The 18,475-nt window shown below is 41.7% G+C and overlaps 1 long non-coding RNA gene across 1 annotated transcript in view; it reads left to right on the top strand.

Annotated features, from left to right (window-relative positions):
* Positions 1-16,771, top strand: part of LOC133577344 (uncharacterized) — a 134,257-nt gene extending 117,486 nt beyond the window's left edge. The window contains exon 3 of the long non-coding RNA XR_009811719.2: positions 16,680-16,771. This is a non-coding gene — a long non-coding RNA (uncharacterized lncRNA). The remainder of the gene's footprint in view (positions 1-16,679) is intronic.
* Positions 16,772-18,475: the final 1,704 nt, after the last annotated feature.

Below are 18,475 nucleotides of genomic sequence, written 5' to 3'. Positions count from 1 at the left end.
ACGTTGTTCTTAAACTGTTTGACTATTTGCTCACGCAGTTGTGGACAAAAGGGTGTACCTCGCCCCATCCTTTCTTGTGAAAGACTGAGCATTTTTTAGGAAGCTGTTTTTATACCCAATCATGGCACCCACCTGTTCCCAATTAGCCTGCACATCTGTGGGATGTTCCAAATAAGAGTTTGATGAGCATTCCTCAACTTTATCAGTATTTATTGCCACCTTTCCCAACTTCTTTGTCACATGTTGCTGGCATCAAATTCTAAAGTTAATGATTATTTGCAAAAAAAAAAAAAATGTTTATCAGTTTGAACATCAAATATGTTGTCTTTGTAGCATATTCAACTGAATATGGGTTGAAAAGGATTTGCAAATCATTGTATTCCGTTTATATTTACATCTAACACAATTTCCCAACTCATATAGAAACGGGGTTTGTATTTCAATGCGTAAAAAGACACAAAAAGTGCGTTAACGCCAACGCTGGTCCAATACCAGCAAAAAAAAATCATGAATGGGATTATATCATCTTCCATCTAATTTAGCATTATAAACTCTGATACAAGCAATCCTGCAGCTTGTTACTTCTGCAAAACTGGACAGCCAGTTAACATCTAAATGTCCTCCAATAAGTCCTAGTCTTTTCTTCTATTCTAGTCAAGTCATTTTCTATATGCAAACATGGTAAGCTCTATGCCAGTCTTTTTCAACTAGACGGGCCACATCCGGCCCGCCAAAGCTTTTCATTTGGCCTGCCGAACATAACCCAAATAGGCTTGATGAAACCATTCAAACTAGGGTTGATCATGTATGCAGTACTCCTGCCACCCAACAGCATGGTATATGTGTCATGAATGAACTAGACCAGGGGTCACCAACGCGGTGCCCGCGGGCACCAGGTCGCCCGTAAGGACCAGATGAGTCGCCCGCTGGCCTGTTCTAAAAATAGCTCAAATAGCAGCACTTACCAGTGAGCTGCCTCTATTTTTCAAATTTTATTTATTTACTAGCAAGCTGGTCTCGCTTTGCTCTACATTTTTAATTCTGAGACAAAACTCAAATAGAATTTGAAAATCCAAGAAAATATTTTAAAGACTTGATCTTCACTTGTTTAAATAAATTCATTTATTTTTTTACTTTGCTTCTCATAACTTTCAGAAAGACAATTTTAGAGAAAAAATACAACCTTAAAAATGATTTTAGGATTTTTAAACACATATACCTTTTTACCTTTTAAATTCCTTCCTCTTCTTTCCTGACAATTTAAATCAATGTTCAAGTAATTTTTTTTTTTTTTATTGTAAAGAATAATAAATGCATTTTAATTTAATTATTCATTTTAGCTTGTGTTTTTTCGACGAAGAATATTTGTGAAATATTTCTTCAAACTTATGATTAAAATTCAAAAAAAATATTCTGGCAAATATAGAAAATCTGTAGAATCAAATGTAAATCTTATTTCAAAGTCTTTTGAATTTCTTTTAAAATTTTTGTTCTGGAAAATCTAGAAGAAATAATGATTTGTCTTTGTTAGAAATATAGCTTGGTCCAATTTGTTATATATTCTAACAACGTGCAGATTGGATTTGAACCTATTCAAAACATGTCATCAAAATTCTAAAATTAATCTTAATCAGGAAAAATTACCAATGATGTTCCATAAATTATTTTTTTAATTTTTTCAAAAAGATTCGAATTAGCTAGTTTTTCTCTTCTTTTTTTCGGTTGAATTTTTAATTTTAAAGAGTCGAAATTGAAGATAAACTATGTTTCAAAATTTAATTTAAATTTTTTTTCGTGTTTTCTCCTCTTTTAAACCGTTCAATTAAGTGTTTTTTTCATCATTTATTCTCTACAAAATACCTTCCGTAAAAGATAAATATCATTAATTATTAATAATAACATAAAGTTAAAGGTAAATTGAGCAAATTGGCTATTTCTGGCAATTTATTTAAGTGTGTATCAAACTGGTAGCCCTTCGTATTAATCAGTACCCAAGAAGTATCCCTTGGTTTCAAAAAGGTTGGTGACCCCTGAACTCGACGAAGTGCCTACAATGGTAGATCTTGAAAAAGCTACTGATTCCCTTCCATCCGACGAAGCACCAGGTAACGATAACATTCCACCTGAAGCTATCAACCAAGGGAAGCCTGCCCTACTTAAACCGCTCTATGAATTACTGTCTTTGCTGGGAGGAAGAAGGAGTACATCAGGACACGTGTGATGCCACTATTGTGACACTTTATAAGAATAAAGGGGACCGCAGTGACTGCAATAGCTGTAGAGGAATTTCTCTCTTGAACATCGTTGGAAAGGTGTATGCTCGCATAATCCTAAACAGGCTACAGATACTTGCAGATCGTATCTGTCCTGAATCCCAGTGTGGTTTCAGGGCTGGAAGATCGACGACTGACATGAGATTTTCAGTCCGGCAGTTGCGAGAGAATCAATCAATCAATCAATCAATGTTTATTTATATAGCCCTAAATCACAAAAATCTCAAAGGGCTGCACAAGCCACAACGACATCCTCGGTACAGAGCCCACATAAGGGCATACTTGCCAACCCTCCCGAATTTTCCGGGAGACTCCCGAAATTCAGCGCCTCTCCCGAAAACCTCCCAGGACAAATATTCTCCCGAAAATCTCCCGATTTTTAGCCGGAGCTGGAGGCCACGCCCCCTCCAGCTCCATGCGGACCTGAATGAGGACAGCCTTTTTTCACGACGGGAGGACAGCATGGTGACAAGAACTAAATCATCCAGACTAGAGATAAATTGTATTATTATGTTTATCTTACCTAAAAATACATATATTTATTAATTAAAATTTTAAAAACTAAATACATTTTTACTATATTTTGCTAAAAACATCAAAATTAATTGTATTTTATTTGTATTTTTTCTGACTCCTTATTACGTCCAGCCTTAGAATTATACATTAAAATAAACATATTTGAAATAATTAATTTTAAATGATCATAATTATTCATTTAAAATGACCATAATTATTCATTTAAAATGACCATAATTATTCATTTAAAATGACCATATTTAATTATTAAAATAATTGCTTGTTTATCAACAACTTTAGCATTTTATTTATTACATTTTCAAGCTCTCAGAAGCCAAGTTATGTTATATTCCTTAAGATTTATTTATGCAAGTTTGAAGTATCAATTATCCAAACACAGTTTTGTTTGCATATTTTCAGGATATATATATATATATATATATATATATATATATATATATATATATATATATATATATATATATATATATATACACACACACCGTATTTTCCGCACTATAATAAGGCGCACCTAAAAACCTCCCAATTTTCTCAAAAGCTGACAGTGCGCCTTATAATCCGGTGCGCCTTATATATGGACCAATATTGAGCCACAACAGGTCTCGCAACTACGGGATGCATAACGTAACCCCAGCCTCTACTGTAGCTTCTATTCTATGCGCCTTATAATGCGGTGCGCCTTATATATGAACAAAGTTTTAAAATAGGCCATTCATTGAAGGTGCGCCTTATAGTGCGGAAAATACGGTATGTATGAAATACTTGACTTGGTGAATTCTAGCTGTCAATATACTCCTCCCCTCTTAACCACGCCCCCAACCACGCCCCCGCCCCCAACCACGCCTCTCCCCTCACCTCCCTAAATCGGAGGTCCCAAGGTTGGCAAGTATGCATAAGGGACGTCGATGTGAATGACTATGAGAAACCTTGGAGAGGACCGCATATGTGGGTAACCCCCCCTCTCTAGGGGAGACCGAAAGCAATGGATGTCGAGTGACATAATATTGTGAAAGAACAGTCCTTAGTGGATCTAACATAGTAGTGAGAGTCCAGTCCATAGTGGGGCCAGCAGGAGACCATCCCGAGCGGGGACGGGTCAGCAGCGCAGAGATGTCCCCAACCGATGCACAGGCGAGCGGTACAGCCCGGATCCCAACTCTGGACAGCCAGCACTTCATCCATGGTCACCGGAACCGGAGTAACCCGGCGAGGAGGCAGAGGAGAAAAGAAAAGAAACGGCAGATCAACTGGTCTAAAAAGGGGGGTCTATCTAAAGGCTAGAGTATACAAATGAGTTTTAAGATGGGACTTAAATGCTTCTACTGAGGTAGCATCTCTAACTGTTACCGGTAGGGCATTCCAGAGTACTGGAGCCCGAATAGAAAACGCTCTGTAGCCCGCAGACTTTTTTTGGGCTCTGGGAATCACTAATAAGCCGGAGTTATTTGAACGCAGGTTTCTTGCCGGGACATATGGTACAATACAATCGGCAAGATAGGCTGGAGCTAGACCGTGTAAGTAGTAAAACCTTAAAGTCGCATCTTAAGTGCACAGGAAGCCAGTGCAGGTGAGCCAGTATAGGCGTAATATGATCAAACTTTCTTGTTCTCGTCAAAAGTCTAGCAGCCGCATTTTGTACCAACTGTAATCTTTTAATGCTAGACATAGGGAGAAGAGTGGAGAACAAGGTCAACCTCTTTACATGATGTTCATAGATCTAACTAAGGCTTGCGATCTTGTCAGCAAGAAGGGCCTATTCAAGCTTCTACAAAAGATTGGATGTCCTCCAAAACTACTCAGCTTGTTGATCTCTTTCCATTCCAACATGAAGGGAACAGTCTTGTATGATGGGTCTTGTTCGGACTCCTTCACTTAACAGTGGTGTCAATCACGGCTCCGTCTTAGCACAGACCCTTTTTGGAATATTCTTCTCTATACTCCTGCCCTACGCTTTTGACACATCCATTGATGGTGTCTATCTGCACACACATTCTGACGGCAAATTGTTCAATCCGGCAAGATTACGTGCGAAGACCCAAATGAGTTCAGTGTTAATCCGAGAGATGCTTTTTGCAGACGATGCTGCTCTTGTTACCAACAACAAAGAAAGCCCTACAACGTCTAAGTGACTGTTTTGCGGATGCTTGTGAACAGTTTGGGCTCACAGTTAGCCTGCAGGAAACCAATGTTAGCGGTCAAGGTGCTGCAAATCCTGCTATCAAGATGAATGGCGTCACTTTAGAACAGTGACGTGCGGTGAGGTTGATGGCTGGTGAGGCACTGACTTCATCACAGTCAGATTTACAAACATATGAACCCTAAAGAGTATCTTATTCACCATTTGATTGGCAGCAGTTAACGGGTTATGTTTAAAAGCTCATACCAGCATTCTTCCCTGCTTGGCACTCAGCATCAAGGGTTGGAATTGGGGGTTAAATCACCAAAAATCATTCCCGGGCGCTGCGCCGCTGCTGCCCACTGCTCCCCTCACCTCCCAGGGGGTGATCAAGGGGATGGGTCAAATGCAGAGGACAAATTTCATTACACCTAGTGTGTGTGTGACAATCATTGGTACTTTAACTTAACTTTAACTTTACACATACAAACTGTAGCACACAAAAAAGCACATTTAATAAAAAAAACTTTATTATGGTCTTACCTTTACTTATAAATGAAGTCCATGCGCCGCTGTTGTGCTGGATTAATGAACCCCCTGACGGGAGTGTTATATCAACTAAAGCCCTCACTTAAACTTTCCACGTGCAAGATTTAAAAAAGTGTAACCGAGGGTTTATAAATGTCGCCTATACTGTATGAAACTACAAAATAACAGCAGTTTACACGAGGACCACTTTATTTACCTTCTTTCAAAAACCTCCGCTCCACTCCAACGAGTCATCACTTCCGCTCTTAGCGCCTTCAAAATAAGAGCTCAAGGCATATACTGGATAACAGCGCATAACAGGAACTTAACATCACAAAGAGGAAAGCCCATAAAAATAGGTTACAAAAGTTATTTAATAAGAAGCCAAAAAGTGCAAAAACAATAATGTTCGTGTTGGAGGAGTTGTGAATTAGGTACACCTGCAGTCTGCAGGTGTACCTACTGTTGTGGCCCTGCAGTCATTCACAACTCCTCCAACACGAACATTATTGTTTTTGCACTTTTTGGCTTCTTATGAAATAACTTTTTTAAATGGATTCAATCTTGCACGTGGAAAGTTTAAGTGTGGGCTTTAGTTGATATAACACTCCCGTCAGGGGGTGCATTCTACGGCGGGGGTGCAGGAGGCGGGATTACTGCGAGCCTCAGCCAGTGCGTCTTTTGCAGCCGTTTTATGATCGCTCAGCACAAGAAATACGTTACACACATACAGTTGTTGACAAAATACACTGTACATTATATACCTCAGCTAACTAAACTATGGAAATGTATAATATAGTTCATATAGCAATACAGTCTCACTGCACAGCAGGCCAGCAGTTAGCCGTGTCCGCAATCCATGGTGAGGCACAACGCAGTGACGTGCCTCAACTGGCTGCTGTTCACCGCACCGTCTCTTCTCAGTGTTTCAACGGCAAATGTGAAAATTCAGCGATTTTAAATAAAAATAATCTAAAACTGGTGAAGTTAAATGGAAAATAACTTTAAAGTATAATCACTGGATACATATAACAATTTAATTTAAAAAAATTCATTTTACATTTTTTTTCTTTCCATGATGACTTCTAGTGACTGCACGTCACTGCTTTAGAAGTAGGAGATAACTTTGTATACCTAGGCCAGGGGTCGGCAACCCAAAATGTTGAAAGAGCCATATTGGACCAAAAATACAAAAAACATATCTATCTGGAGCTGCAAAAAATATTAAAAGCCCTATATAAGTGTTATAATGAAGGCAACACATGATGCAAGTGTCTATATTAGCTATAATAGCCTATTATCAAAATGACTGTGTCACAGGCTCAAGCAAATCTTTGTTGACAGAAATGTTGAAAGTTTATATTTATTCTACACATCACATTAGAAACCATTAGTAAATCAGAGACTACTCAGAAGGTGAGATAACTCCTGGAAATTACTGGCTTTTAATGGCAAACTTGTGTCCAAGTTAAAGGAAACAGCAGGCTGTCTTCTTTTAATAGATTTATTACAATCTTTGGCAAGCTAGGTAATGTTTGCTGTGGTCTGGAACAACATGGCACACACACAACTATCTGAAATGAAGCCAATATTACATAAAGATAATGTGTCGTGAGACATGCGAAACTAAATTATATACAAAGAGGAAAAAAGTAAAGGATATTAAATGAGCTCAAATATACCTACAAATGAGGCATGATGATGCAATATGTACAGACAGCTAGCCTAAATAGCATATTAGCATTGATTAGCTTTGGTTGAGACTTTTATTAGTAGGTTGCACAGTGAAGTACATATTCCGTACAATTGACCACTAAATGGTAACACCCAAATAAGTTTTTCAACTTGTTTAAGTCGGGGTCCACACATTGATTCATGATACAGATATATACTATCATATATATACTATCATCATAATACAGTCATCACACAGTGCAGTCATGCACTGACCAAATATGCCTGATTTAGCACTGCAACAAGTCAATAACATCAACAAAGCGCACCGTTGTGCATTCACGCACAGTATAAAACTTTTGGTGGACAAAATGAGACAAAGAAGGAGTGGAAGATTTTACATGTAAACAAAGTGTTGCGTCACAGTCCACACTATGGTGAGTTCAAGAACCGCCGAAATTAGTAGGACAAAACGATGTTCCCCAAATACTCTCATCAGAGAAGCATACAAACAAACATATTAAACAGTGGGCTTTCTAGCAATTGGGAAGGTTTGTGTGATGTTTGTCCTCAAACAAAAAACATACTAAAACAAACAAACAAAAAAATTCCCCCATCTTTTTCCATTTTCAATCATTTTTTAAAAATGCTCCAGGGAGCCACTAGGGCGGCACTAAAGACCAAGTCTCAACAATCAGCAATAAACTCTTGCTTGATGTTGAACTTGATAGGAGGCTTGAAAAGGCAAATACCATCATGGCTAAACTAGCAAAACGAGTATGGGAAAACAACGTTCTTACTCAACATACGAAGATCCGTGTTTATCAGGCTTGCGCTGATAAACCTGTGCTTTGCACACTCTTGGCATTCTCTCCGTGAGCTTCAAGCGCACCTGTGAAGTGAAAACCATTTCAGGTGACGACCTCTTGAAGCTCATCGAGAGAATGCCAAGAGTGTGCAAAGCAGTAATCAGAGCAAAGGGTGGCTATTTTGAAGAAACTAGAATATAAAACATGTTTTCAGTTATTCACCTTTTTTTGCTAAGTTCATAAGACTTAGACTTAGACTTCCTTTTTATTGTCATTCAAATTTGAACTTTACAGCACAGATAAGAACGAAAATTCGTTACATAAGCTCATGGTAGTGCAGGATAAAAAAGCAATAAGGTGCATATATAAATAAATAATATATATAATATATATATAAAATAAATATATGTATATATAATATATATAAATAAATACATCACTGTACAGATAAATATATTGCACTTTTTCACATGCGTCTACCTTTATGGATGTATGTTATATTGTATTTTTTAATGCAAAGAGTTAATCCATTTTGGGGGGAGTTGAGGGAATAATTTAATTATGATGCGTTCAAGAGTCTTACGGCCTGAGGGAAGAAGCTGTTACAGAACCTGGAGGTTCTGCTTCGGAGGCTGCGGAACCTCTTTCTAGAGTCCAGCAGTGAAAACAGTCCTTGGTGGGGGTGGGAGGAGTCTTTGCAGATTTTCTGAGCCCTGGTCAGGCAGCGGCTTTTTGCGATCTCCTGGATAGGACGAAGAGGAGTCCTGGTGATCTTTTCCGCCATCCTCACCACTCTCTGGAGAGGACGAACATGTGTTCATTCATAGCTTTGATGCCTTCTGTGACAATCTACAATGTAAATAGTCATGAAAAGAAAGAAAAGGTGTGTCCAAACGTTTGGCCTGTACTGTATGTAATTGATAAATCATTGGTGCACTCACTTTTGTGACAGCTTGTGTGCATAGATTGAGTACCTCTTCAGCTTGACCTTTTCTGAAAGGATGCAACTGTCGCTGGCATCCTGCAGACAAGACAAAATATCAAGCGTGTTGTGTTTTGTCCAGTGGACCACCTACGGCCTTTTGGAGTCAAATGATATTATTCATGTATTCCGGCTGCCGACATGCTCCCTGGAGCAGGTCTGTAAACCCGATCCTGTCCTGTCACCCCCTCATCATGCAGCTATCACAGGTAATAGAAATGTCTTTGTTGTGAGTGGAGCAACTTTTATGTAATGTATTCTGGTGGGCACGCAGGCTCATATCTACCCCAGGTCTGGTGTGTTTTACGGCCAGGCTGTTTAGTGGTTGAGCATCTCCGCCTGCGGATGATCCGAGGAGGTGTTTTGTATGTGCTCGGGGACGGCGTCGGCCTTGGGGGAGCGGACCCCGCTATGCGGGTCAGGGCAGCTGTGATCTGAATGGAGAGCATTAATATTTGAACACATGGTCCTGAGGGAGAGAGCCTGTAAATGATTCATGGATCACGTCGATGGAGGGGGATCTCACAGAGGCTGAAAGGCCGTAAAGATTCCCACATTGCGACGTGCTTTGTGTCCACATGTTCCTCTACAGCGTCTTTGTCCTCTTGCATTCTGTCTCTGGCTCTCCTTTCCTTCCTTCTGGGTGTCCTAAGTTCCACCGCACTAGAAAGCTACTTCATCATTTAAACACTGATTCACTCCCAGGTAATAACGTTCGGAATTTTAACACCCGCTGAATTAGATGATTACACTTCCTGACCAAATTAATGGGCGTGTCAAAATATGCACCGTGATGAATGTACATCCTTACTTTTGGCTCGAGCTCATTAATCCGGGCAAGAAACCATATTCGGTAACTTAAGTGGGTGTTAAAAATGGCTCATACACACCTATGTGTGAGTTTTCTGGCACATGGTGATGGGCTATTCATATGCACATATGGAAAATATAAAATAAAATTCGATTTTGGATCACAAAGGTGTTTTCTTACGTAGTCTTGCTTTGGATCAGGAGCTTGGATAAAAGTATTCTAGATATTTTCTGCCATAGTCGTGACGTGGTGTCCTTTGGATCACAAGTCTATCATAGTCACTTTGTGATATACTTTAGATCAGTGGTCCCCAACCACCGGGCAGTGGCCCGGTACCGCATACTTGCCAACCTTGAGACCTCCGATTTCAAGAGGTGGGGGTGGGGGGAAACAGCTAGAATTCACCAAGTCAAGTATTTCATATATATATATATATATATATATATATATATATATAAAATATATACTTGACTTTCAGTGATCATATTTATTTTATTATATATATGTATTTTATTATATATATATATATATATATATATATATATATATATATATATATATTTTATTATATATATATATAAATAAATAAGAGAAATACTTGAATTTCAGTGTTCATTTATTTACACATATACACACACATAACACTCATCTACTCATTGTTGAGTTAAGGGTTGAATTGTCCATCCTTGTTCTATTCTCTGTCACTATTTTTAAAGTTAAAGTTAAAGTTAAAGTACCAATGATTGTCACACACACACTAGGTGTGGCGAGATTATTCTCTGCATTTGACCCATCACCCTTGATCACCCCCTGGGAGGTGAGGGGAGCAGTGGGCAGCAGCGGTGGCCGCGCCCGGGAATCATTTTGGTGATTTTCTAACCATGCTGAACACCCTCTCTGATGATGCATTCTGCTTCATCTCCTTGTTGTGTGCGCAGTTGTGCACTGCACTCTCTAAAAGCTGTAGATGTTATTGTCACATATGCATTAACAGTAGATGGCAGTATTGTCCTGTTTAAGAGTGTCACAACATTGCTGTTTACGGCAGACGAACTGCTTTACGGTAGACGAAAACGTGACTGCTGTTGTTGTGTGTTGTTACCGCGCTGGGAGGACGTTAATGAAACTGCCTAACAATAAACCCACATAAGAAACCAAGAACTCGCCCTCCATCATTCTACAGTTATAACGTGATTGGGCAGGCACGCTGTTATATCGTGGGAAAGCGGACATGAAAACAGGCTGTCGACACGTCACTCAGGTCTGCCTGAATTTCGGGAGATTTTCGGGTGAAAATTTGTCCCGGGAGGTTTTCGGGAGAGGCGCTGAATTTCGGGAGTCTCCCGGAAAATCCGGGAGGGTTGGCAAGTATGCGGTACCGATCCACGGACCGATTGGTACCGGGCTGTTAAATTTTTTTTAATTTTTTTATTAAATCAACATAAAAAACACAATATATAAATTATATATCAATATAGATCAATACAGTGTGCAGAGATACAGTCCGTAAGCACACATGATTGTATTTCTTTATGAGAAAAAAAAAATTAAAAATTAAAAAAAATACCATTCCCCCCCTGCTCCGTGGGACAAATTTTCAAGCGTTGACCGGTCCGCAGCTACAAAAAGGTTGGGTACCACTGCTTTAGATCACAAGCTTGGATAATGGTTTTTAGATATTTCCTGGCATAGGCATGATGTGGTATGCTTTGGATCACCAGTTTGGATTATGGTGATAATAGTGTGTTTTGTATTTTCTTACGTAGTTATGATGTAGTATGCTTTTGATCACGAACGAGCTTGGTTAAAGGTGTTTTAGATATTTTCTCGCAAAGGTACGTTGTGCTATGCTCTGGATTTTGGTGTTTAAGATTTTTTTTCTGGCAAAGTCATAATATGGTATGCTTTGGATCATGAGCTAAATTATAGTGTTTTAGATATTTTCTGCTTTGGATTAAAAGCATTAGTCAAGGTATTTTAGATATTTTGGCATAGTCATTTGCTGGCATGCTTTGAATCCTAAGCTTGGGTCATGGTATTCTAGATATTTACTGACAAAGTCGTGATGTGGTATGCTTTTGGATCACAAGCTTGGTCAAAGGTGTTTTGGGTGTTTTGTAGCATTCTCTCGTTGTGGTACAGTAGGCTGTGGATCATGGGCTTGATCATAGTGTTTTAGATATTGTCTGTCGTAGTGATGATGTGATATGGTTTGGTTCATGGTGTTTTTGATGTTTTTGGCGTAGTCATTTGGTGGTACTCTTTGGATCATAAGGTTGGGGTATGGTATTTTATATGTTTTCTGGCACAGTTATGATGTGGTATGCTTTGGATCACAAGTTTGGATAAATGTTCTTGAGATGTTTTCTAGCATAGTCTGTGGTATGTTTTGGATCATTGACTTGATCATAGTGTTTTAGATATTGTCTGGCATAGTCATGATGTGGTATGCTTTGGATTACAAGTTTGGATAAATGTGTTTTATATGTTTGCTTGCATTGTCACATTCTTGTATGCTTTGGATTTTAGTGTTTTAGATTTTATTTTGGATAGTCATGATGTGGTATGCTTTGAATCATGAGCTAGATCATGGTGTCTTTATTTTCTGCCCAAGTCATGATGTGGTATGCTTTGGCTCACAAGCTTGAATGATAGTTACAATTGTGTTTTAGATATTCTTGAGCATAGTCATGATGTGGTGTCCTCTGGTTCACAAGCTGGGATAATGGTGTTATAGATATTTCTTTGTATAGTCATGATGTGGAACGCTTGACGTTACAAACTTGGATATTGGTGATATTAGTGTTTTTTGTATTTTCTTTCGTAGCCATGATGTAGTATGCTTTGAAACATGAGCTTGGATTAAGGTGTTTTCTTGCTTAGGCACGTTGTTGTATGCTTTGGATTTTGGTGATTTAGATTTTTCCTGGCATTGTCATGATATGGTATGCGTTGGATCCTGAGTTTGATCATGGTGATTTAGATGTTTTTGGCATAATCGTTTGCTGGCATCCTTTGAATCATAAGATTGGGTCATGGTATTTTAGATAGTTAATTTTTTTTTCAATTTCAATTTCAATGGTCATCAGTTCATGTAAACGGTACACTTCAAGTGCATAGCATATAAATAAATAAAAGTATCAGTGCACATTACATGACCAAAAAGGTATAGGCTGAAGCTAAAAGCTTATTATGCCTACCCTTTCCACATTCACTTTGTACATGTCAAATTGAGAAAAAAACAAAAACAAGAATTTGATCTTGAGATAAAGAAACACAAGAAAGGACTCTAGAGTCTCTGTCAAAATCATAGTACTTGATCACATGCATCGTTAAGCATGTAAATACATGCATTTACCTATATACAATATATATATATATATATAAATGTGCTCCTCTCTGAGCTGCCACCTTAACGTGGTAGAGGAGTTTGCGTGTCCCAATGATCCTAGGAGCTATGTTGTCCGGGGGCTTCCATGCCCCCTGGTAGGGTCTCCCAAGACAAACAGGTCCTAGGTGAGGGATCAGACAAAGAGCAGCTCGAAGACTTCTATGGAAATGCAAGAACCGAGACTCAGATTTCCCTCGCCCGGACGCGGGTCACCGGGGCCCCCCTCCGGAGCCAGGCCCGGAGTTGGGGCACGATGGCGAGCGCCTGGTGGCCGGGCCTGTCCCCATGGGGCCCGGCCGGGCACAGCCCGAAGAGGCAACGTGGGTCCCCCCTCCAATGGGCTCACCACCCATAGCAGGGGCCATAGAGGTCGGGTGCAATGTGAGCTGGGCGGTAGCCGAAGGCAGGGCACTTGGCGGTCCGATCCTCGGCTACAGAAGCTAGCTCTTGGGACGTGGAACGTCACCTCGCTGGGGGGGAAGGAGCCTGAGCTAGTGCGCGAGGTAGAGAAGTTCCGGTTGGATATAGTCGGACTCACCTCGACGCACAGCAAGGGCTCTGGAACCAGTTCTCTCGAGAGGGGCTGGACTCTCTTCCACTCTGGCGTTGCCAGCAGTGAGAGGCGACGGGCTGGGGTGGCAATTCTTGTTGCCCCCCGACTCAGAGCCTGCATGTTGGAGTTCAACCCGGTGGACGAGAGGGTAGCTTCCCTCCGCCTTCGGGTGGGGGGGACGGGTCCTGACTGTTGTTTGCGCTTACGCGCCAAGCAGCAGCTCAGAGTACCCACCCTTTTTGGATTCACTCGAGGGAGTACTTGAGAGTGCTCCCCCGGGTGATTCCCTCGTTCTACTGGGGGACTTCAACGCTCATATTGGCAACGACAGTGAAACCTGGAGAGGCGTGATTGGGAAGAATGGCCGCCCGGATCTGAACCCAAGTGGTGTTTTGTTATTGGACTTTTGTGCCCGTCACGGATTGTCCATAACGAACACCATGTTCAAGCATAAGGGTGTCCATATGTGCACTTGGCACCAGGACACCCTAGGCCGCAGTTCTATGATCGACTTTGTAGTTGTGTCATCGGATTTGCGGCCTCATGTTTTGGACACTCGGGTGAAGAGAGGGGCGTAGCTTTCTACCGATCACCACCTGGTGGTGAGTTGGCTGCGATGGTGGGGGAGGATGCCGGACAGACCTGGCAGGCCCAAACGCATTGTGAGGGTTTGCTGGGAACGTCTGGCAGAGTCTCCTGTCAGAGAGAGTTTCAATTCCCACCTCCGGAAGAACTTTGAACATGTCACGAGGGAGGTGCTGGACATTGAGTCCGAGTGGACCATGTTCCGCACCTCTATTGTCGAGGCGGCTGATTGGAGCTGTGGCCGCAAGGTAGTTGGTGCCTGTCGTGGCGGTAATCCTAGAACCCGTTGGTGGACACCGGCGGTGAGGGATGCCGTCAAGCTGAAGAAGGAGTCCTATCGGGTTCTTTTGGCTCATGGGACTCCTGAGGCAGCGGACAGGTACCGACAGGCCAAGCGGTGTGCGGCTTCAGCGGTCGCGGAGGCAAAAACTCGGACATGGGAGGAGTTCGGGGAAGCCATGGAAAACGACTTCCGGACGGCTTCGAAGCGATTCTGGACCACCATCCACCGCCTCAGGAAGGGGAAGCAGTGCAGTGCCAACACCGCGTATGGTGCGGATGGTGTTCTGCTGACCTCGACTGCGGAAGTTGTGGATCGGTGGAGGGAATACTTCGAAGACCTCCTCAATCCCACCAACACGTCTTCCTATGAGGAAGCAGTGCCTGAGGAATCTGTGGTGGGCTCTCCTATTTCTGGGGTTGAGGTTGCTGAGGTAGTTAAAAAGCTCCTCGGTGGCAAGGCCCCGGGGGTGGATGAGATCCGCCCGGAGTTCCTTAAGGCTCTGGATGCTGTAGGGCTGTCTTGGTTGACAAGACTCTGCAGCATCGCGTGGACATCGGGGGCAGTACCTCTGGATTGGCAGACCGGGGTGGTGGTTCCTCTCTTTAAAAAGGGGAACCGGAGGGTGTGTTCTAACTATCGTGGGATCACACTCCTCAGCCTTCCCGGTAAGGTCTATTCAGGTGTACTGGAGAGGAGGCTACGCCGGATAGTCGAACCTCAGATTCAGGAGGAACAGTGTGGTTTTCGTCCTGGTCGTGGAACTGTGGACCAACTCTATACTCTCGGCAGGGTCCTTGAGGGTGCATGGGAGTTTGCCCAACCAGTCTACATGTGCTTTGTGGACTTGGAGAAGGCATTCGACCGTGTCCCTCGGGAAGTCCTGTGGGGAGTGCTCAGAGAGTATGGGGTTTCGGACTGTCTGATTGTGGCGGTCCGCTCCCTGTATGATCAGTGTCAGAGCTTGGTTCGCATTGCCGGCAGTAAGTCGGACACGTTTCCGGTGAGGGTTGGACTCCGCCAAGGCTGCCCTTTGTCACCGATTCTGTTCATAACTTTTATGGACAGAATTTCTAGGCGCAGTCAAGGCGTTGAGGGGATCCGGTTTGGTGGCTGCAGGATTAGGTCTCTGCTTTTTGCAGATGATTTGGTCCTGATGGCTTCATCTGGCCAGGATCTTCAGCTCTCACTGGATCGGTTCGCAGCTGAGTGTGAAGCGACTGGGATGAGAATCAGCACCTCCAAGTCCGAGTCCATGGTTCTCGCCCGGAAAAGGGTGTAGTGCCATCTCCGGGTTGGGGAGGAGATCTTGCCCCAAGTGGAGGAGTTCAAGTACCTCGGAGTCTTGTTCACGAGTGAGGGAAGAGTGGATCGTGAGATCGACAGGCGGATCGGTGCGGCGTCTTCAGTAATGCGGACGCTGTATCGATCCGTTGTGGTGAAGAAGGAGCTGAGCCGGAAGGCAAAGCTCTCAATTTACCGGTCGATCTACGTTCCCATCCTCACCTATGGTCATGAGCTTTGGGTTATGACCGAAAGGACAAGATCACGGGTACAAGCGGCCGAAATGAGTTTCCTCCGCCGGGTGGCGGGGCTCTCCCTTAGAGATAGGGTGAGAAGCTCTGTCATCCGGGGGGAGCTCAAAGTAAAGCCGCTGCTCCTCCGCATCGAGAGGAGCCAGATGAGGTGGTTCGGGCATCTGGTCAGGATGCCACCCGAGCGCCTCCCTAAGGAGGTGTTTAGGGCATGTCCGACCGGTAGGAGGCCACGAGGAAGACCCAGGACACGTTGGGAAGACTATGTCTCCCGGCTGGCCTGGGAACGCCTCGGGATCCCCCGGGAGGAGCTGGACGAAGTGGCTGGGGAGAGGGAAGTCTGGGCTTCCCTGCTTAGGCTGCTGCCCCCGCGACCGGACCTCGGATAAGCGGAAGAAGATGGATGGATGGATGGATATATAAATGTGTGTATATATATGTGTGTGTGTGTGTGTGTGTGTGTGTGTGTGTGTGTATGTATATATGTGTATGTATATATATATATATATATATATATATATATATATATATATATCTACACATACCACATACGATTGTTCAGATGAACAATTGTGCATATACTTATTTTTCTTTCTTTTCATTAGGTACACCTACAGACTGCAGCACGGATTTCATATTTCATTCATTCACAACTCCTCCAACACGGACACCACTGTTCCTGCACTTATAAGTAAAGGTAAGACCATAATAACGTTTTTTTTATTAAATGTGCTTTTTTGTGTGCTACAGTTTGTATGTGTAAAGTTAAAGTTAAGTTAAAGTACCAATGATTGTCACACACACTAGGTGTGGTGAAATTTGTCCTCTGCATTCGACCCATCCCTTGATCACCCCCTGGGAGGTGAGGGGAGCAGTGGGCAGCAGCGGCGCCGCGCCCGGGAATAATTTTAACCCCCAATTCCAACCCTTGATGCTGAGTGCCAAGCAGGGAAGAATGCTGGTATGAGCTTTTAAACATAACCCGTTAACTGCTGCCAATCAAATGGTGAATAAGATACTCTTTAGGGTTCATATGTTTGTAAATCTGACTGTGATGAAGTCAGTGCCTCACCAGCCATCAACCTTTATATATATATATATATATATATATATATATATATATATAAAGAAGTAAGTAATGTATAGGTATATAAACTTGATACTATCCTGTTCCACGTTTATTGATAGTACTTATTACTACTCACAGCACATCTCTGTACTTCTTTATAGTCCTATTTAAAGAAAAAAATAAAATAAAATAAAATGTAAACACATGGATTGAACTGCACATCCTCAGTTCCTTTTCGCAGCATTTCCACAGGTTTACCTCTTTCACAGATACACAATGTTCTCTGGAGGTAGCTCTTGCCCATGTTGTTTGAAACATATCTGCATTTCTGAGTTCATATACAGTGTCTTTGGTCAAAAACAACTTCTGAAGACATTGTGGAAGTAGATTGTTGTGAGTTTTGAACACAACCAGTAGAGTTTGAAGATCAACTATGTCAAAGAATTTTAGGGGGTAAAGATTTATAAGTAAGGTGTTGGTAGGCTCCCGGTACTCTGCTGTCTTTTTTTTTTTAAAGATAAAAATTGGATTAACATTAGTTTTATAAATGTTTCCCCATACCTCAACACAGTATGACATGTATGGGACTATGAGGGAACACTATAGTAAGTATGATTTCTTTCAGTTCAGACTTCATTTAGATCTATTTATTATGGCAATGGTTTTGGACATTTTCCTTTTTACAAGGTTAATGTGAGATTTCCAGTTTAATTTATGATCAATCTGCACTCCGAGAAATTTAAATGTATACACTCTTTCAATGATGATGTTATTTATCCTCAATGTGACTTCATTGTCAATGTTTTGGTTGCCAAATATGAGTTTTGTCTTACTTAGATTCAAGGCTAATTTGTTTACATCCGAACCATGTCTTGAGTTTGTTCAGTTCTCTTTCCATTGTCTTCAGAAGCTCCTGTAGATTTTTCCCTCGACAAAATACATTTGTGTCATCCGCAAATAGAACATATTGTAGAAGGTTTGACACATTACGGATATCATTTATGTATAAAATGATGAATTTAGGACCCAAAACAGATCCTTGGGTCCACATTTTACTTTCTGTTTATCTGATTTGTCCTTATTTATTTCTACATATGGTCTCTGTCTTCAAGGTAGCTGTTTAGCCAAGAGTGTGCAACCCCTCTAATGTCGTATTGGTTTAATTTAGTCATTAAAAGTCCATGACGGATGGTATCGAAAGCTTTAAGTAGATCTATGAGGACGCCAGCTGTAAACTCCTTGTGATCAGTAGCAGTAGAAATCTGTTCGGTAACTGCCATTGAAGTAGATCAGTTTGCCCTGAAGCCATACTGATGATCACACAATAAGTTA

The sequence above is a fragment of the Nerophis lumbriciformis genome, linkage group LG37 (assembly GCF_033978685.3).
Source record: "Nerophis lumbriciformis linkage group LG37, RoL_Nlum_v2.1, whole genome shotgun sequence".
Lineage (NCBI taxonomy): Eukaryota > Metazoa > Chordata > Actinopteri > Syngnathiformes > Syngnathidae > Nerophis > Nerophis lumbriciformis.
This window is presented reverse-complemented; position numbering and strand designations above follow the sequence as displayed.